Raw genomic sequence first — 12,985 nt, forward strand, 5'->3', positions numbered from 1 at the left:
CCTAATCCAAACAAGCGGCAGTTTTCAGTATGGTAAGCAGGAGCGTTCTGAGTGTGAAGCTGCTATCCGTTTTATTTTGTATTCCTCCCCATCCTACCCCGGCCTTACGCTTTGGTATTTGCTCAGCATACTTTCGTCCCACAGAAAAGAAAACGTGACTCAACAAGAAGTCGCCTGACATCCAACGGAAGTCGCCCGAGCACTCTGGGGTGGCGCGGTGACCCTTCTCTCACTCTGCAGACACTGCGGAGGGTCAGAGGTAACTGATCCATCAACACCGCAGGGTTTCTCAGTGTAAATTACCCTCGAGAGTAGGTGTCTAATTTCCCACGAGCCCAGCAAGCCCATAAGCATCCTGCTCTTCTAGAACGCACAGAGCAGGGATGCACAAACAGTCACTAGACTTGGAAAGGAGATTCTGATGTGTGATACAGTTAAACTTGTCTTCTGTTTCCAGAATTACCTCTGTCTTCCAAGAGACTGGGTTTCAGTCTGTCGGCTCTGGTCGCGCTGCACACTGCACGCGGTCCTTCAATATCTGGTGATTCGCAGTTGTCCGTCTATATTTCATAGTAAGGGAATGAGACTGACTAGAAGTCCTGCAGGTGGGTGGAATTTAGCAGCCGACAGGCTTTATATCTGTTCAGATGTATTAAACAGTTGGCCCATGAGCCTAATGAGGACTCACATAGTGATCTGAACTTTATAAATTAGCTTATAAATAATTAAAAATTGGGGATTTCACATAAACATATATTTCTGGCTTCTTTTGAAAGCAGAGAGACTATCTAGGAATCCTTGGCCGACCTCCACAAGCCCCATTTGGCTGAGAGCTGGTGACTGTTCTGCCTGCAGTCCATTTCAAACATGTGCTCACGCTGACCTAGCTGGCTCACAATGACCTCGGAACATTAGACGCCCATCTGAGAGCAAGCAAGCAGGAGGCTGCGACTGCTGCTGGAGAATCCCTGAACGAAGAAGACTGTTCTCGGCCGCGTCAGACCACACTAGCCCTGGTCTTTGCTGGGCAGAGTGTTTATGTTTTAGGCCTCGGGGCGGGGCACTGAGTTGATCATGCTCCACAAGGCCCATCTCTTGTGAGAGCTGATTCTACCGTATTTTTCACCCACCCGCCCATTCCACTTTCCTGCATGGGAACCCAGCCAAATGCATTCCATAAAGTCCTGGCGTGTATGTATTCATGAAAACAGAGCCTCTTACGCACACGTGCTGTTTTACAATCTGTGCCTCACATCTACTTACAGGACCCTTTTTCGTAACTGTCACTCTTTTCCTTGTTGTGTCAATCAATAGTGTTTTCATCACCTACCCTGGCTGTGCTGTGGTCACCGCATCCACTGGCTGCGACTTTGACGTGGTCGTCCACTGCACACGCCATCACTCGTGCATTCAACTTGCTTCTCGGCTAAGTGTCTGCTACGTTCCAGAGGTTGTTCTAGATCCAACGCACAAAACAGAGTCAGGTCCCGGCTCTCACGGAGTCTGCAACAGTGAAAGAGGAGGCAAGAGCAACACTCAGGACCAAGGAGGAAGCACGCGTGCGGGTGGCACATATGCGGGTGGCACGTGTGTGGGAGAGAGAAGGTGAAAGAGAAGAGCAAGAGGGTGAACAGACGGTGACACAAGGCCCGTCTGCCGGCAGCACCCAGGCTCTGCTTGAGGTGTGGGATCACAGTCCGACAGTGATACGAGCCAGCACGGTCTGGAGGTTGTATGCAGCCGTAGGATCACAGTCCGACAGTGATACGAGCCAGCACGGTCTGGAGGTTGTATGCAGCCGTAGGATCACAGTCCGACAGTGATACGAGCCAGCACGGTCTGGAGGTTGTATCCAGCCGTAGGATCACAGTCCGACAGTGATACGAGCCAGCACGGTCTGGAGGTTGTATCCAGCCGCACGCAGCGCCCTTGGCGCAGCTGTGGAGCGTGGGTTAGGCCTCACCGGGCTGGAGTTTTGCCACTTGAAAATGTCGGGGCAAGCGTGGAGCAGAGGGAATTAAGAGCGATTGTGCTGGACCATGGAAGCCAAGCTGGGCAAGGAAGGAGGTGAGGACATGAAGGAAATAAGGTTTATGAAACAGGGTCCTTCTGTCTGTAGCGAGGGTGAAGGGTCACTGGCTTCTAGAAGGATGAAATATAAGGTGGCAGGATTGTTTTCTGAGAGCAAGGGTTTTGTAAAACTGGGATTATGAAGGGAATATTTACTTAGAGATACATGCACCAATGTTCACAGCAACAGTATTTTCAAGAGCCAAGGTATGGAAGCAATCCAAGGCCCATCAGTGGACTAAGGGATAAAGAAGATGTGACACACACACATACACACAATGGAGCATTACTCAGCCATAAAGAAGAATGCAGTTCTACCATCTGCAGCAACATGGATGGACAAACAGAATCTTATGCTTAGTAAAATAAGTCAGACAGACAAATATGATATTACTTATGTGTGGAGTCTAAAAAATAAACGAATATATACATAGCAAAACAGAAACAGACTCATAGATGTAGAAAATAAACTAGGGGTTACCAGTGGGGAGGAGGGGGGAGGGGCAAGACAGAGGCATAGGATTTAGAGACACAAACTACCATGGATAAAACAGATAAGCAACAGAGAGCATGTATAGCACAGGGAATTGTTATTTTGTAATAATTTTTAAAGGACTATAATCTATAAAAACACTGAATCATCATGCTGTCTACCTGAAACTAACACATTTCAAATCAACATATTCCAGTAAAAAATGTTTTTAAATAAAAAAATAAAAGCAATGACTGGGTTTAAGGTACAGCACATACTTACAAATTTCATCCCCTCTCTCCTAAATGCAGTGACGTATATTCTCATACTTACCCCCTATTAGAACCATGGGAGGTTTCTTTATTTCCAGGATCAGAACTGCTCAATCACATGGTATAAGCCTCTTTAGTTTTCCCAAATTTTGCCATATTTTCTCTTTGGAATGTTTGTACTATTTTTTTCTCCTACCAGCAGGGCATAAACGTTCCCCTTCTCTCACATTCGACTCCTAATTTTTGTCAGGCTGTTGAGTATGAAGTGGTATCTCGTGGTTTTAATTTTCACATCTCTAATTACTAACAGTATATTATTGATTAATAACATATCACAAACGTGTTATTCACTCCGTGTTCCCCTCGGTAAATCGCTCTCCTTTGCCCACTTCTCCGTTTAGTCTGATTTATACCGAATTCTATATATACTATAGGCATTAATCCTTTGTCCGTTCATTTTGTAATGTAACTATTTCCTATTACTCTTTATTTGGTCTTAAATTTATCTTGGTTTATAAGGTGGTGTGTCCTCCTATTTTTTCCGGGCTTTCTACTCTGCTCCACTGTTCTTTGGCCAGTCCCACCCTACCTGGGGATCTAACAGCTCTTAACTTCGGGCCAAGTGACTCTCCTCCTCCGCTGGTTTTTCTGTAGGAGAAAATGTCCCAATAAAATGTAGAAAGGAGAGACCCCAGCCATGATGACTAAGCAAAGTCTAGCCAACTGCCCCAACCAGTCCTCCCCCATGCACCTGCTTCTGTAAATTTGTTTCCGCATCTACTCCCTTGCCTGACGTCACTCCAGTCCAACCAGCCAAGCTTGGACCCGGAAGACGTAGCCCATAAAAGCCTTGTGAAACCCTTCTTCCGGGCTCAGACTCTGGAGAGCGATCTCCTCTGAGCCCGCCAGCGTAATAAAACTGAGTTCTCCAACTCTCCGAGTGCTCGCTTGGTTTCTCGCCGGGTAAAAGAGCTGATCCACTGCAGCCGCAAAGCTGCCGGAGCTGGTAGGCTACAGCCACGGGGCTGTCGCCAGAGCTGATACGCTGCCACACAGGGCTGCTGGGCAGCTGCCGTAACATTTCAACAGTGTCTTAGCCAGTGTGGATCTTCGTTATTTCACATTTATTTTATTATCTCACGTATACTGTATAAGAAGACACAGGAGAGTATCTTCGTAACTTTCAGGGGGAAGATACCTTAAATCAGACAAAAAAAAGGTATTGACGGCTCTGAATGCCTCAAAATTAAGGATTCTTTTTTAGTGAAGATTGCCACAGACAAAAGTAAGAGATGAATTATCATCTGGAAGAAGGTATCTGCAATATCTAAAACTGAAAAGAGATTAATATGTATATATTATACACAAACTACATATGCTGAGTTTCTCAAAAGCTGTTAGAGGGAGTTCCCTTGGCACCGTGGCTTAAAGGATCCAGTGGTGTTGCTGCAGCTGTGGTACAGGTTGCAGCTGTCGCTTAGATTCAATCCCTGGCCTGGGAACTTCCCTATGCCACAAGTGCAGCCATAAAATAAAAATAAATAAATGTATTTTTTTAATCTGAAAAAATTTTTGTTTAACTCTCATTTACACTCTCATTTATACACTAACATATAAAGAATTTGAGCCTCCATAATATTAAGTCATTCTGTCTTTAAACATGGCATATGAAGTTGTCATTAGGTCCTCATACAGCTTTTAATGTTTTTTGACCCAAAGGTCTTTTTTTTTTGTTAGGCTACTTTCCATATATATTTGCCATTACTGTAATGTTACCGCATTTTGCTTTCTAGAAATAGGAATTGCCCGTGAGAAGGGATGGTGTCGGGAGACACATCTCTACCATCTTTTCTTAGCCTCTTTGCTTCTATTTTCTCTGCTGAAAACTCCCCCTTGTCCCCACCTTCCTGCTTGAAAAGCAGTCGCTGTGCTGGTCCACGACTTAAGCTTAAGAACAAAGACCTAAAGGCATAAGTTATTCATGTGGTCAGCTGAACGAGGACATTATGCGGTGGTCTAGGCACACCACCGGACCTGTGCAGATTGCAACACCGTTTGCACAGCATGATAGGTCCTGTTAAAATAAGAGAAAGAGAAGCCTCATGGCCCCAGGGGGTTTATGAGCGGTCGTTAGCGGAATATACATCAGCAAGGAGAATGAGGTGGGGCATGCGGGGTTGCTGCAGAAAGGCATGCGGGTCTGAGGAATTCTCTAGATGCTCTGCATAGACAGCTGGCACCAGGCTTCCTCAATGCTAATGATTGTTAAATGCCTAAAGGTCAGAGTAAAAGCTTAACCAGCTGCCAGCTATGTGACTTTTAAAATAATAAAAGAACTTTTAAAATAATAAAAAAAAAACCCATATCCTGCACCTACAACCCCCTCCTCACTTGACATAAGCCTAAAGAGCACAATAAAAGCAGTGTGGTTTCTTGAGGCAGGGCTCTTGGTCCCTGAGACCTTGAGTCCCCCGGTTCCCACCTTTAATTAAGATAAAGGTCTCTGTGTCTTGTTTTATGTTAACTTTTTCTTAAGTTTCACAGCACCCATTCTTCAGCCCTCACCTGCTGAGCTGGTCTTAGCAGGATGGTATATATATTTTTGTAGGTTGATATCCAACAATCTTGCAAAATTAGTGGGGGTTTTTTGGTTTTTTGCTTGTTTTTGCCACACCTGCAGCATGTGGAAGTCAGGGATTGAACCTGCACCACAGCTGCAACCTGAGCCACAGCAGTGAGCCTTAACCTGCTGAGCCGCCAGGGATTTCTAGTTCTGATGCTTTGTGTCTTGATTCCTTAGTGTATTATATGGGAATCATCATATTATCTGCAACTAACACACAGTAGTTACCACAGTAGAACAGCAGCAGTATACCAGGCTAACCTAACCGTGACACCTAAACTAGAAAGGAAAAACAAACATAAACACAAACCACAGACTAGACTCCCTTTTGAACATAGATGAAACAATTACAAATCGATACTGGAAATGCAGATCCAGCAGGGCATTTGAAAAAAACAGCACACCAAGACTGTGTGAGGTTTATCTGATGACATAAAGGAGAAGAGACCTGACTGACAGACACTCCACAAGTGGTTGTTAATATCCACAACCAATCCCCCTTAAAATGAACAAATAAAAACCCCAATACTCTTAGCAAACTAGGAATAAAGTAGAACGCCTTTAAAATACCCCAAAGTGCATATCATGCCTCATATTGAATATGAGAAGCAAGCGCACTAAACCACAACAGCAAAGTTAATGAGGATTCTCATTACTGCGGCTACGAGTGAAAATTTTTTTGAGAGTTTTACCCATTTCAGTAAGACAAGAAAAACATAAAGAGATTCACACATTAGGAAAAAGAGGCAAAAGCGCTATTTTGCAAACTGCATGACTGTCTCCTTAGAATATGCAGTACAATCAACCGAAAGACTATTAGAAGCAATGCGTGTTGTGTAGGTTGACTCCACACGCGCGAAGGCTGCAGGGACCCGTGGTCCCTACATCAACCAGCCACAATAATCAGAAAAGACTCAGAAGGAAAAGCATTCACTGCAGGAAGAAAAACGGTTACATAAGTTAGAGGTGACCTAATAAAATCTGAAGACGATGGCTCGATTTTACCTAAAAACATGAAAGAAACTTTATTAAACAGAAAAACAAACAGTACTACTGGATGAGAAAACTCGGTATTTGAAAAATATCAATTCACACAAAGTTACCTATAATTTTGATGTACTCCTCAACAGAAGTATAAAATAATATTGTAAGTTACTTGACAAGCTGCTTTCCAGTTTTACCACTGGGGGAACCACAGGACGTAAGGACATAAGGAAGCAGAGACAGATCTGACGGTGAGGGGAAGGAGAGTCACGGGGCAAGAGCTGCAGAGGTTTCCAAAGAGACCTGAGCATGTTCAGGTGCTGAAGGGGGGAAAGCTAGCCGAAGACGAGAGGCTGAAATTGAACGCAATAACCCAAGTTTGCTCAACAGCCGAGGGCATGGTGCATTCCCAATGATGCTCCAGCACAAGGAGCAGTTACCACCTGAATCGCGCTGCTGCAGAAGAGGCCAAACAGACCCTCCCTTAGGCGGCACAGTGAATGTATTCAGTAGTTCTCATCTTCAATCCCTTCCAAGGTCCCAGTGAAAGGACCAAAAGGACCTTGGAAAGGGAAACACCAGTACTGAGGACTCTGGAAGGCTGTGTTTTCCCTGCAGTCGCATCGAGAATACGCTGCAAGATCTAACGGGGAGTTCCCGTCGTGGCGCAGTGGTTAACGAATCCGACTAGGAACCATGAGGCTTCGGGTTCGGTCCCTGCCCTTGCTCAGTGGGTTAAGGATCCTGCGTTGCCGTGAGCTATGGTGTAGGTTGCAGACACAGCTCGGATCCTGCGTTGCTGTGGCTCTGGCTTAGGCCAGTGGCTACAGCTCTGATTCGACCCCTAGCCTGGGAACCTCCATATGCCGCGGGAGCGGCCCAAAGAAATTGCAAAAAGACAAAAAAAAAAAAAAAAAAAAAAAAAAAAAAGATCTAACGGACACGGGAGAAAGGAACACTGAACTGCATGTTGTTTCCTGCAAGACAGAGAAAAGCCCTTCCTCTGTGCATTTGAAGAAAGGAACACCAAGGTAATTTCTAGTTATTTCTAATTAATCAAAGCTTGCTCCCTGGTCACCTTCACGGCGCCAGGCTGAAAGCGGGCGGGCTGGAGCATGTGCAGGAAAAGAGGCCTATTTCAATCCTCCTTGAACTTGGGCAATGACATTGTCCAGAGAAGGAATACAGCCCATAGCACAGATGACTAGCTAATTAAGGTAGGATCCTGCTGTGGTGATAGCTAAAAGGCAATCACACCTTTTTACAGAAGGAAAAAAGTTTTAGCTTAAGGCTATTCGAACTAATAAATCTGCTCTAGAGAAATTAAAACAAACACAGTAGCTTTTCGACAAAATGCATATACCAAAAATAAGTCTTAAATATATCAAAGGTCTGCCAAAATAGCACGAAATTATCAGGCCAATATATACATGAAACAACTTTGGTAGATGAACACTTGCCAAATCTCTGAACTTGCACTGTAGTTTAACTGCAGGCTCGTTTTTGCTTGAGAGTCAAGAGGCCAAGTCCAGGGTACATCTAGGTGAGGCTTCTAGAAGGAGAGTCTCCCTGTCTAAATTCAGCTCTACCCTCAGTGGGAGGTAAGACAGACATAAAGCTTCCTCCCCGCCCCACATTCCCACGGGGCCTGCCCTGGGACCAAGACCAGCACCCAGCAAGCTGACTGGGAAATACACTGGGATGGTATCAAGAGCTGGAAGGAAGCGAGACAACAGGTGTTCACAAACATGACCGGGTGGACGATGCAGAAGGCCGCTGCCGGTGAAAAGCAATGAAAATTAAGAAAGCGTATAACCTCCTTCAAGAACTGGATCTCCCAAATCCACACTGAGTGAAAGAAGAAAGTCACAAAAGACATATAATTCATTTCCCATAACATTATAAAATCCAGCCAAACGACCTCATATTATGTAAGACTATAGTTATGTTATTAAAATACAAAGAAAAGCAAGACATGATTACACCAAAGTTAGGAAAGTGCTCACCTCCAGGAGAGGGAGAGGCCATGGGGACCCCGTGAGGGCCGGCTTGATGAGATGACATGTACGTTCACGGTACAATTTTTTTCTAAACTGTACAAATAATTGTATACTCTCTTTTGCATGCATGATACCTTATGTAATAAACATTAAAAAGGAAGTCAAGACAAAAACAAGTAAAACCAGAAGGAGGAGGACAGCAGAGAGGACAGAGGAGGGCACACAGCTCGCCCACTTGAACTGTCGCAATGAGCTGGAGACCCAGTTTCTGAGCACCAAGACAGGCCCCCGGCTTTGCCTGCTCCCAGCTCTGCCGTTTTAATTTTCCCTTCAAGGCTTCTGGATCTCGAAAATGGCAAAGCAGAATGTGACGGAATCTAGAATGTCTCCTTCTCTCTGTTGCTGTTTCAAGTATTTGAAGGGAACCCGCCTGGCCTCTGACAAAAGCCACGCACATCGGCGCTTCCCTACTGATAAAAGAGACATCTCTCAGCAAACGTGATGAAAAAGAACAATGACTGAACTAGGAAAATGCTCAGCAGTGAAAAAGAGGGACTGAACCGACAGATCCAGGCAATGTCTCACCTGCTAGCACCTCAAGTAAACGGACTTCTTGCCCCAAAAGAAGAACCATTCGAAAATCTAGAGTTCGCAAGATTTGAGGGTATATTTTGATTTGTGCAAATAAAAAAATTATGGGAAAAGCACAATCTGACAGTAAGAGGAATTTGCTGGGGTCTGGAAAGCATGACTGCTGAATTTTTTAATGGAATCAGCGCACATGAGATTTGCTATGAGAAAAAAAAAGATTAAAAGAAAAACTCAAAATAAATGGCCTAGGATAAACAGAACTGATGAGAGAAAATTAGAGATGTGGGGAACAAACCAAGCACATGAAATATGCATATAAACTGCCTTCTCAAGAGAAAAAGAAACCCATGCTCTGGTTTTGGTTTCCCCATCATTTGTATAAAAGATGGATACTGAATATTCATTAATGCTCCCTTGAAATCTGGATAGGATCATGTGACTTTTTTCTTTTGATCTATTGATATAAAAAGATGATATTCGTAGAGGTTATAAAGCCACATTCCTATTTATTCACGGTTATGTTATTCTTAATACGTGCTATGATTCAAAAGCAAAACATGCCTGAACTGAAGAACTGCTTGAATTTTCAAGTGGAAATGCTACTTTAAGAACAAGTAAATTAAATGAAAATTAAAGGTATATCATCATAAAACTTACGAATTCTAAGGATTAAATAAAATGAAACCAGCATCAAGTAAAAAGAGAAGATGAATCACAAAGGAAAACAAAGTTCTGTGGGCCCCGGATCTCTGCTCCACACAACAAGGGCCAGAATAATGTATTAGCATCGTCTACAGAATCTGGGCAATGACAGACAGGCTGACATTTTCCATCTGGTTTTGTAGAAATTCAGGAGTTCCCATCGTGGCGCAGTGGTTAACGAATCCAACTAGGAACCATGAGGTTGCAGGTTCGATCCCTGGCCTTTCTCAGAGGGTTAGGAGCTGGCGTTGCTGTGGCTGTGGTGTAGGCCAGTGGCTACAGCTCCAATTTGACCCCTCGCCTGGGAACCTCCCCATGCCGTGAGTGCGGCCCTAGAAAAACAAAAACAAAAAACTTCGAAATTCCATCGACCACATTTCTATCCTTAAAAGCTATTCCAAGTTCTACTTTAGCTGGCAACAAAATGAATTTTTTAAAAAACTGTTAATGTCATGAAAGGAAAGAGAGTATAAAAACTGGCAGGAAGTACTGAAAACAAACAAAACTTAAGACTACATAGCTTAAAAGTATCCTAAAGGGATCAAATGTAATGGTCACTATTTTTGTTTAATTTCCCCAATACACCTTGTCCTATTTCTGACAGAGCAATTACATTAAACAAAAACCATTAAAATCTAAAATCCTCATGAGTTTTTCAAAACTATATAGGAAGATAGGAGGCAACTGGGGAGTAGAAACACTCTAATTTTCTCTTTTTGAAAGATGAGGAGAGGAGTTCCCATCATGGCTCAGTGGTTAACGAACCTGACTAGTATCCATGAGGACGTGGGTGTGATTCCTGGCTTTGCTCAGTGGGTTAAGGATCCAGTGTTGCCTGCCATGAGCGGGTGGTGTAGGTGGCAGATGCGGCTCAGATCCCACGTTGCTATGGCTGTGCCGTAGGCCAGCAGCTGGAGCTCCTCTTGGACCCTTGGCCTGGGAACCTCCATGTGCTATGGGTGCAGCCCTAAAAAGACAAAAGACAAAAAATAAAAAATGAGGGGGAATCAAAAATATTGTTTCATTTCATCCTTGACATTGAAAGTAGAGTTCCTTTCTCATTTATATTTATTTTTATTTTATTTATTTATTTTTTGTCCTTTTTGCCATTTCTAGGGCCGCTTCTGCAGCATATGGAGGTTCCCAGGCTAGGGTCGAATCAGAGCTGTAGCCACCAGCCTACACCAGAGCCACAGCAACTCGGGATCCGAGCCGCGTCTGCGACCTACACTGCAGCTCACGGCAATGCCGGGTCCTTAACCCACTGAGCAAGGGCAGGGATCGAACCCGCAACCTCATGGTTCCTAGTCGGATTCGTTAACCACTGCACCACGACGGGAACTCCCCCTTTCTCATTTATAAACGGTTAAATGTAAACAATCATGTTATTGACATATTTCATCTTCAATTCCTTTTGTTTTTTTCATATGCAAATATCTAATAATTATGAACGAATATCCCTAATTTTTTAATTTTAATCAGATTCCTTTTGCTTTACTATTAAAATGCTGTCAGCTGATACTGTGAAATAGATATATTTTATAATGTTTTATTTTTGGTTTACTAAGAGTTTGTATCAAAAAAGGATGTTGAGGAGTTCCTATTGTGGCTCAGTGGTTAAGGAATCTGACTAGGAACCATGAGGTTGCGGGTTCGATCCCTGGCCTTGCTCAGTGGGTTAAGGATCCAGCGTTGCCTTGAGCTGTGGTGTAGGCTGGCAGCTACAGCTCCAGTTAGACTCCTAGCCTGGGAACCTCCATATGCCACGGGAGCAGCCCTAGAAAAGACAAAAAGACAAAAAAAAAAAAAAAAAAAAAAAAAAAAAAGGATGTTGAATTTTTATTAATGCTTCACTGGAATCCAAAGGGAAAATCAGCACTTTTTCTCTTTGGGCTTTTACTCACATGAAAGATATTGCTAAACTGACAAAACTACATTCTTCTTGTTCATGGTGCATTATTCCTCAAATGCTGAATGGTTCAACTTTCTCTTACATTTTTTTTTTAAATAACTCTTCCATTATTGAGAATTTATTTTATCTCTATTTATAGAAGAAAAGTGCTTATAATATTCATATTTTTGAGTCTTTGTCGTGGTCTGGTAGCAAGTTTACACTCGTTCACAAAATCAACCCAGACACTATCTTTTAAAATATTCTTCAATGATTTACATAGCATGGGAATTACTTCTTTAAAATTGAACAAAACAAGCGTGTTTCTGAATTTTTTTCAAAGATTAAGATTGCTTCCGCAGTTATTACCTACTTATATATTTTATGTATTCTTCAACCTATTCTGCAATTTCTATTTTTCTGCTAAAACGTCATTTTACTGACAGCAGGGAGGAGGAAGCCAGGCCAAGCCCGGTCTTAACCAAGAAAACTTCAGGAGAGGATGGAGATCAGAGTTTGGGGGGGAAGAAGCCCACCGTCCGACGGGGACCAGAGCATCAGAGAGCAAAGTGCAGCACAAAGAGAAACGCCCGCCCACCTGCAGAAAGTCCACCCACGGCACCCAGCAAGCACCGGAGCGAGTGTCCCAGCAAGGACACTGTCTGAGGCTGGGGAGGCGCCAGCCAGCGGGCTTGGGAGGAACAGCAGCAGGCCCTCACAGAGGGTCAGGAACAGTGCTGGTTGCCACACAGTGGATCTGTCCTCAAAAGAGCACTACTGCACCCCGTTTCTGAATTTATAGCTCTTGTGCTGCTTAGCCAGCAGGTATACTTGTAAGGAGCTGCGGCCTGGTGAATTTCAACTCTCCTGGTATCAGGTATCATTCTGCGCCCATAAAAACATAGTTGTTTAGAAACATGTTTACAACCAGAAGAGTGTTTTCACAAAGCACATCCCTCCCCCAAGGTCCATAAATCTTGTTTTGTTGCTAATCCTTCTCAGAACAAATGAAGCACAGAGGAATTAATCCAAATACATTGGTTATATGTGGAGTGTTTACTCCACTGGAAACAAGGGAAAAAAATAAAGCAGTGTTATTATTGAGGCCATAAAATCCATTTGGTGAAAATTAATCTTCTTAGTTTGTTATTTTAGTGTATCAAAACATTCCTAATATTTATGACTTTGTTGCATCAGAGATACCATGTTTCTTCAAAGCTTCTAGAAAGTTTTTCAATCCACGGCTGTGACGTACTTTTGCAGTTCTGCTGTCAGAAATATTTTGCTGGACATAAAAGAGGAAACACACAAAGGCTTTATCCAACCCTACTTCAGCCTTTTATTTTGGTTCATTTCTGGTCTTCAACTGTCCTACTCCAA

General features: G+C 43.4%; 1 protein-coding gene across 10 annotated transcripts in view; it reads right to left on the reverse strand.

Moving 5' to 3' along the window:
• SYT9 (synaptotagmin 9) overlaps positions 1-12,985 on the reverse strand; it is a 345,167-nt gene that overhangs the window by 308,792 nt on the left and 23,390 nt on the right. For all 10 annotated transcript variants that reach the window (XM_084974935.1, XM_084974938.1, XM_084974927.1 and 7 more), the window contains one exon: positions 1,331-1,503. The gene's annotated coding sequence lies outside the window, so the exon portion shown is untranslated. Of the gene's footprint in view, positions 1-1,330; positions 1,504-12,985 lie in introns of those variants that run through there.

The sequence above is a fragment of the Sus scrofa genome, chromosome 9 (genome assembly GCF_054392235.1).
Source record: "Sus scrofa isolate SSC_HxYL_T2T_F1_AM1 chromosome 9, Sscrofa_HxYL_maternal_Yorkshire_Landrace_v2.0, whole genome shotgun sequence".
In the NCBI taxonomy this organism is placed as follows: Eukaryota; Metazoa; Chordata; class Mammalia; order Artiodactyla; family Suidae; genus Sus; species Sus scrofa.